Genomic DNA, 9031 nt, shown 5'->3' with positions numbered 1-9031 from the left:
CATTAAAGCACTCAACTATCGGAACAACTCTGATTATTTGATATACAGTTCTGAGCCTCACATTGAAGGTATTGGGTAAGAGTGATAAATTTTGTCATGTGGGCAATATATAATGTCATAGATGTAGATTCACCAAAAATCGATGCTAATCAACCCTCATATATAAATAAGAACCTTATAGGATGCCTAACTGCGGAGTTATACTTGTTAACTCGATGTAGTATATGCATGTATCGATGAACGTGTAGTAGAAGAAAAACCCAAAATTAAAAAATGTTGGTAATGGAGTTTTTGAATAGCTGATTTGTTTTCTGTACCATCATTAACTGAGGCCACTGAAGCATGCTGTGAAACCAGGGCAATGACAGTAAATACGACGCTAATCCTAGTAAACTAGTTCATGATGATATTGATTGACATATCGCCTGAAAAGAGGCAGATACCATCAATACTGTTATGGATCTGTATCCGCTGTCATTGTTTTGTATGCGAATCATGTTTCCGTTAGAACTGAGTGTATATTGACTTAACTCATGCCTCAGTTACTCTCATTACCTCACACATAAAAAACGCATCACTGATCAACGTATACATCAGAAACGCATAATTGATAAACTCACACATCAGAAACGCATCATTAATCAACTCACACATTGGAAATGCAAAACTGATCGACTCATAAATCGGAGAGGCCTCATTGGTCAACTCATACGTCACAGAGGTGCCATTAGTCAACTTTTTAAAACTTATTTTTTTGTTTCTCCCAGAGCTGTAGAGTAATGCAGTTTTCAGTATAAAAATATTTCGGTTTGCAATAGAAAGACACAACACACTTCTTTTTAAATTTAAAGGTTTTGAAACAAACTGTGTTACATTTCAAACTAGAAAGGTTGCAACACACACTCAGAATCAAACACAGCAGGTATCAACAAACAGCTTAGAATCGAATGCTGAGAATAAAAGTTATTTTCGTCACACATTTATATAGAAATAAATTTCTCGATTGAGTATATGTTTTTAAGTAGTGTATGTATTTTCGGTTTGATTCCTATGATTCCACATACATGAATATGATTTCCCCTCAATAAAAGTATGTGATTGATTAAGTATTAAAGTAGATAGAACCAAACCCAATAAGATATTTTGTCAATTAATTTTTGTGTGACTGATAGCTTTGCCATTGATCAACGCACACATCAGATGCACATCATTTATCAACGCACACATCAGAAACGCATCACGGATCAAGTTACACATCAGATACACATCATTGATCAACGCAAACATCAGATACACATCATTGATCAACTAACACATCAGATAGACTTCATTGATCAACGTACACATCAGATACACATCATTGATCAACGCACACATCAGGTACACATCATTGATCAACGCACACATCAGATACACATCATTGAACAACGCACACATCAGATACACATATTTGATCAACGCACACATCAGATACACATCATTGATCAACGCACACATCAGGTACACATCATTGATCAATGCATACTCCAGAAACGCACCACTGATCAACTTAGACATCAGAGAACCGTCATTGATCAACGCATACATCAGAAACGCATCCTTGTGATTGATCACAAAGGCGTCATTGATCAACACCTATATGCGACAGGAACCATTGATCAACTTACACACCAGAAACGCATATTTGATGAACACACACATAATTCTGCAATTCATAGAGGAGAGGCGTCAATGATCCACTCATAAATCTGACTGATCACCACACACATCAGAAACACATCATTTCTCAAAGGATACATCAGAAAACACATCATTGAGCAACTCAGATATCATCAGAAACGCGTCATTAATCAATTCATACATCAGACATGCATCATTATGATGATATCCGAGAGGCATCATTGATCAACTCATATATCCGAGAGGCACCATTGATCAACTCATATATCCGAGAGGCACCATTGATCAACTCACACATCAGAGATTGAATTGATCAGCGTTATTCCTATTGTAGTGGATTCCAAAGTTGTTTGGTCAGGGCTACAACATTCAAGGCCCCAATAAAGCTATTAACATCTATTTTGTCCGATGCAATTCTCTATTTGACAATTGACTTGCCTTTGCATGTGTATCAAACTCTCGGTTTAATGTACCCTATTCCGTTTTCTCTTATTGATATCTTAACTCTTTACGTAATGTCTTCGATGTGATATGTGTCAATTGGAAAGTGTAGATTCTATGGGTGATATTTTCTGCAATTAAAATTGAGAACTATTCAATTCGCTTCAGGCCAGCTTATTCGCGACAGTATTGTGTCGTTTGCTTTTATGACTTGATCGCCTCAGGATATTTCCCAGACACGAAGATTCTCCCAGTTGGACGTGACGTCAGAGATTATCTGTATGACGTCAGTGAAACAATAGTTTGATTACGGTGATGTCTCTCAACGTGAAAGGCAACAATAAGGCTCTACATCCTCTGTTAACACGCGAGGGTTTTCAATATCCTACTCATGACTCTCGGAATGGCGGATTAGGTCTTGCACGGTCGGCCCATAGGCTCGAGGTATAATTACAGATACTTTCACTTTATTTATTATGCATATAGTTCAAGATAGGTGTGTTTATACATTCCACAAGGAGGGTACGTGTTCTCAGCAAAATACGTCTTGAATCAGCTGGAGATTATAACACGCGAGTCCCCTACGGATTTTACGAAACTTCTCGCTGTTTGAGAAATTGACATAACGACTGAAATAATCATAAGTGAGTGAGTTGGGTTTAACGCCGCTTTTAACAGTATTCCAGTTATATTTCGGCGTGTCAGCTCAATGTGAGAGGAAAGCCCGAAGTGATGCAGGTCTAAGACGTTTACCACTTCGATGACAAGTAGGAAGGGGATGGTGCTGACAAACCTAGAAACAAAATCGGGCATTCTTCATAAGACATGATTACGTCAAAGATGGTCTGATTCACGTGGAATTAATTCCATCCGGAATTATATTGCCAGTGTGAATGTATCCTGGTAACATTTTGTTAGTAAAAACCTGTTCCATGGGAATAATTCCCCTAGAGAAAAATAGTACAAAGGAACAATTTCACTGCAGGAAAGACATCATTTGACAATTACACGTACATGTCTAAAAGAATAGAATTCTGCAATAAAACTGTTTACTTTTTACACTCTTCATACATTCACACAAATGAACATGTCAAATAGTTTTCTAGCTCAACCTTTCTTTGCGAACAAGGGTTCGCTGAGTGTCACACAATAATATGATCTTTAACCATAGGCGGAAAGCTGACGTGAGAGAGCATTTCGTAAATAAACGGGCAGGGTGCCAAATATATGGTTGTGGAGACTAAAATAACTTGTATAAAACGAGGCTTGATTCATCAGCCCTACCCCTCAAAAAATCAATTTGCGTCATTTGAACGAATTGTTTCGCCGTGACAAGTCAGTAAAATAAGCAGGATATTTGATATCGGATAACATCGCATCAAGACGTGGCTTGCTTCCCATGATGCATTTTTGCTTCAGAGGCCTTTGAGGTATAAGTTCAAGCGCAACAGAGTGGCGGCTACAGGTTTGAATGCTCGGTGGGATATAGACTTAGCAGACGTGTCCAACATGGCGTCGGAGAATGATAATGTCAAGTACTTGTATACAGGTGAGGTGAGGTGAAATGGGGTTTAACGTCGCGTCCAAGAGTATTGCACTTATATAGCGACGTGCATGTACGTGTGTGTGTTTGTGTGGCTGCTTGCACTAGTCCGGACCGATGCCGATTTATAGTGCTAGCTCACTGAGATACCATGTCGCAGTTTAACATGAATACCCAACTCAGACACAGTATACTGACTCCGAGCCGACCAGTCCTTGTTGTAGCCCCTTAATGCCGAGCGCTAGACAGGGTAACAACAAGTACAATCTTTTAACGTCTTTTGGTAGCCCCGGACCTTCCGCTTTCCGGGCGGACGCTCTACCACTAGACCACGGAGGCGGTCACTTGTATACAGAAATAGATTTTGTTTCAAGATATCTATGGGTTGAACCCATGACAAAGAAGACCCCAGACCCTGAGGTCCAAGCCATGAGGAAAATATTTACAACTGCTCCTTTGCCAAAAATCAAAAGGTCGGATACAGGCAGCGTATTTAATAATGACAGAGTGAAAGGACTTTTACAAAGTGAGGGATTTACGTATTATGTGACCAAGAATGAAACCAAATCCTGCTATGCGGAGCGCGTGATTCGTACCCTCAAGACTACCATGTTCCGATAATTCACGAGCAAACGTATCATTATCTGGATGTACTACAAATTCTGGTTAAAGACTATACGATCACAGACCACACAGATCACTCAATGAAAGAACTGCATTAGACAAGAATGAAGCTATAGTATGAAAAGAACAATACATTGATACATTAATCAATCCCACCAAATCTGAAACCCAAACCAATTATAAGCCTTTGAAAAAACACTTCGAGTCTAAAGGGGATGATCAAGGAGGAAGGTCTCAGGTGAAACATACGTTTTAAAGAGACAATCAAGAAAACTAGACGGAGGAAGTCTTTATCATTCGAAAGCGTTACTATCGAGATGAGATACCTGTTTATCAGGCGAAAGATAGGGCTTATGATCCGGTTCACGGTAGTTTTTATTTAAAAAAAGTTGTAATAGTATGTGGCTAATTGAGAAAATATTTAAGGAAAGAAAGAGAGATGGTCAGAAGGAAGTCCTTGTGAAATGGGTGGGCTACGCTAAGAAGTTTAACAGTTCACAATGTATGAAAGGGAAAGAATATATATCGAGCTGTCAATTCAAACTGATCCGCCATGAGATCAACATTGCGTCCAGAGTGTGAGAAGACATTCTTCAAAGGGTTGCTATGATTAGACATTAGACTGACACCACTACCACCACAACCAACACTACAACCAACACCACCACAATCACCACACTAATCTCCACCACCTCCACCACCACCACCACCACCACCACACCACAATCACCAGCCCCATCACAATCATCACCAACACCACTACCACCACACCACAACCACAATCACCACCACAACCAGACGGTCAACATTTAGAGAATCCAAGGTCACAGTATTTCTAAGGCATGATGCGTAACTTCAAGTTAACCACCCCTTCTAATGATGCTTTTGTGGGTGGGGATGTGGCAAAACTATGTCTTTCAAGTGCTTCAAGCAGGATGTATGACACCAACGCCTGGTGTTATACAGACTGGAAACCTCTATACGTTGGTTGGTTTGTTTGTTGTTTCATGCCGCACTCAGCAATATTCCAGCTATATGACGGTGGTCTGTAAATAAGCGAGTCTGGACCAGACAATCCAGAGATTAATATCATAAGCATCGATCCACACAATTGGGATCGATGACATGCATCAATTAAGTCAACGAGCCTGACCACCCGATCCCGTTAGTCGCCTCTTGCGACAATCATAGTCGCCTGTTAAAGCAAGCATGGGTCGCTGAAGATCTATTCTACCCCGGATCTTCACCGGGTCACCTCTATGCGAGACAATCAGTGAAATGTTACCCTATGTGACATTTGTGAAGACATTCCCTACAATTTACAGGATGACAATTACTTTGATTCCTGGAACAATAATGTCTTAGTGCTTGATGACTTGAAGTGTGAAGTGAAGAATGATAAACACATCAAGTCAATTTATTTGCCAGCTGTACACCAATACCGCAGATCGTTTTATGTCTGTGTATGATTCGGGTGTTCATAAAACCTTTTGGGAATCTAACCATTGGCGTAAAACCAACTACCCATGAAACTGAAAAATTAGTTCCAAATATTCTGGAGGAAGAAGCATCAGCCTATAAAAGGGCTGTCAGTACAGGAATCTTCACAACTGGTCAACAACCAGTCTACTGTGCACAACAGTGGTAAGCCCTCAGATGAAGCAGATTCTCAGGGTTGAAGACAGCATTGAGAACATTGACAATAGTGATACAGAAAGCGAAAACATGCCTTCCTGTGACGAGTGTGGACTATCGAACAACTTAGAGGCCACAGGCCCATAGAACATAACATTACAGGAATTATTGCATTCAACATGAATTTTGATAACTGTACAATAATGGGTCTATGATTAGATGGCATCTGTCGAGCAAAGGATTCCAGTGACGGATTTACAAAGTATTTAGGATCAATGCATCGATATCTTAAATCATTAAAAGCAGGGCATACAAGTGCCAAATTATTTTCATTTTCCACTTGACTAATATTTAATCGAAGACACACGACATTCTGGATCGATGCCAATGCGTCTGCCCATTTCGATCATCAGCTGATCCATGACAACCACATCTAAAGCTTGTTTCAATTGTGTAGAGTCAACTTGTGTAAGATATACTTCGGTCTGTAAAACCGATTTGTAGGTTGAATATAGCTTTGGATTTGATGATATTGATGAATGCCGTCATTGGATGTTGTAACCGGATACACGTTGCTTAAACTGAAAATAATAAAAATATAAACACTTCCAACATCTTGCATAATCCAGGCGTACCCAAAGCCAAACTGGAATAAGATATGTTTTATTTTAGTTGCCCAGGAAGTTCAGTTTACGCAATCCAATCCATACAGCATCAGATACCTTTGCTTCGGTAGTCGGCTATTATTCATAGTGACAAGTTTAGCTCAATATTTTACACATTTTGTCACATAGGTGAGAAATAATAGAGGTCGACCACTTCCTCCAAGAACAGCATCATTACAAGCACTCAGAGGCAGATACAGAATTCGTTTTATATACTTTGTCTGAACTCTCTCAATTTGATCCACAACTTCGTATCCCCAAAGTTCGGGGCCGTATGTTAGGATGGGCAGAACCATGCTATCGAAAATCTTTAGTTCAGTCGTAATTGGTAAGCCACCACACATAGAGTGCAATCTGTATGAGTAAGCATACTTTCGCCCCCTGCTTTGCCAACACCTGTTTCAATCTCGTCCAAAATAGTTTAGGTGTAAAACAAAGACCAAGATATTTATAAAAGTAGACGGTTTCGATCTGAGAGGCCCTGTAATACCATTTGTCATATTGTCGTAGATATTCACTATTTCGGAATACAACAATCTTCGATTTTTGTACATGTACGTTCATACCCCATTTTTCATAGAAGTTGCTAGCGCAATTTATTTGTTCTTGGAGTTTGCCTGCGGAATCTGCAGAGTTAGCGACATCATCAGCGTAGAGATGTGAACATATATTGGGATAATCTTCAGATATGAAGATACCTCTACAGTTTGAAGAAGTCATTTCAGTAACCAAGTCGTTGATGTAAAATGAAAATAACAGCGGGCTGACCATACATCCTTGGCGAGTACCAACCCAGCACTGAGAAAAGTCTGTGAGACCCTGATCTGTCCTTACAAAAGGATTTAGTTTTGAATACATTTTTTCTTAAAACAGTAAAAAATATTTTCTTATGTATTCCAAAGAAAATATGTCGATGCCAAAGTAAAGTGTGATTTAGGCAATCAAAGGCTTTTGAGAAGTCTATGAAGAAAACATAATCTGCAACCTGTTAGATTTAGAGAGGTATTTACTAGTCATCCCATAAAGAGAAAGCGTGTTCTCCACCGTCGAATAACCTTTCCTGAATCCAGCTTGATTTACATAAATAACATTATTTTCATGAGACCAATTTTGGAGTCTCTGGTTTCATATTTTGGTGAAAACATTTCGAATCACTGGTAATAGAGAGATTCCTCTGTAGTTATTTGGGTCAGATAAAGTGCCATTTTTGTGAAGAGGGCATTTGACTGCCTTGCACCAATCAATCGGGGAAATCCCAGGTTTCATTATTTATTAAACAAATTCATTGGTATCGGAAATATTTGAATTGTAGAATGGTTTAGTAACTCTTATTCCATCGCAACCTGTAGCTATATGACATTTCAGGTAACGGAGTGTCTCTGTACCTTTCAGAAGGGTTATGTCTCTTTTATGTCTAAGTTGATCAGGTAGTCCTTCATTGCAATTGTTACAATGTGAATCATGCTCGAATGATTGTTGATTAACTTTACCTATATACTCGAAGCGCTGAAAGACTTTCGCGAAACGTCACCCTGGATTGTAATAAGCGGAATATGTACAAATCACTTTACAACACAATCCAGAAGGTTCCTGCATTTGATAGACAGTTGTGTAAGAAGACTCAGGGTGGTGTTTACAGCATCTGACTTCAATGATAATAGATTCCAAATCCGCTAATATGACAAATGGAACACAAAGTTAATTACGAATATTTTTATATTTCACCATGTCTCATCCTTTTCTGGAAGACTGACCTTTTGTACGCCATGAGGAGTACAATACGATTTGTGATAAAACCAATGTAGACAATGTTTACAAAAAAAGGTTGTTCATTGTGTGTTTGTCCTATCCTCCACTAGTCTGCTAAAACGTGTTATTTTACAAAACTGTCTCTGGCCATCCAGACTGATAAGAAGAAAATTGATTTCTTTTGTAAGATTTAAAGCATTTTTATTTAAGGGAAAGAACCCATCCTCTGGATCATAACCACACTCATTCACAAATATATTGTTTTGCTTTTCAAATTTTGAATTTGAGCCAGAGTGATTGGCATATCAATTCCCTCGAAGTTGAGCTCCGATTCGTACTGTGTGTATTTACCAACCCTACTGGATGGTTTAGTCCACCAACAGGGTGTAGAGCTGAAAACACAGACCAAGGAAATCATGTATTACCTTCATTCTTAATGTTAAGTATGGCTTTCTATTGGGTAAGAGTGAGTGTGTGAGTTGTGTTTACCGCCACTTTTAACTGTATTCCAGTTATATCACAGCGTGTCTGCTTAATGTGGGAGGAAAGCCCGAAGTGATGCAGGTCTCAGACGTTTGCCACTTCAGTGAAACCCACGAGCACGAGTATGGTTCTGACAAACCTAGAAACATAATCGGGGCGAATTGGGATTCGACCCACAAACATAGTTTTCTGGCGTGCCCAAGGGACGCAA

Source organism: Haliotis cracherodii, unplaced genomic scaffold (assembly GCF_022045235.1).
Source record: "Haliotis cracherodii isolate W230 unplaced genomic scaffold, xgHalCrac1.p SCAF_3, whole genome shotgun sequence".
NCBI lineage: Eukaryota > Metazoa > Mollusca > Gastropoda > Lepetellida > Haliotidae > Haliotis > Haliotis cracherodii.
The sequence above is the reverse complement of the archived record's forward strand: the minus strand, read 5'-3'. Positions refer to the sequence as shown.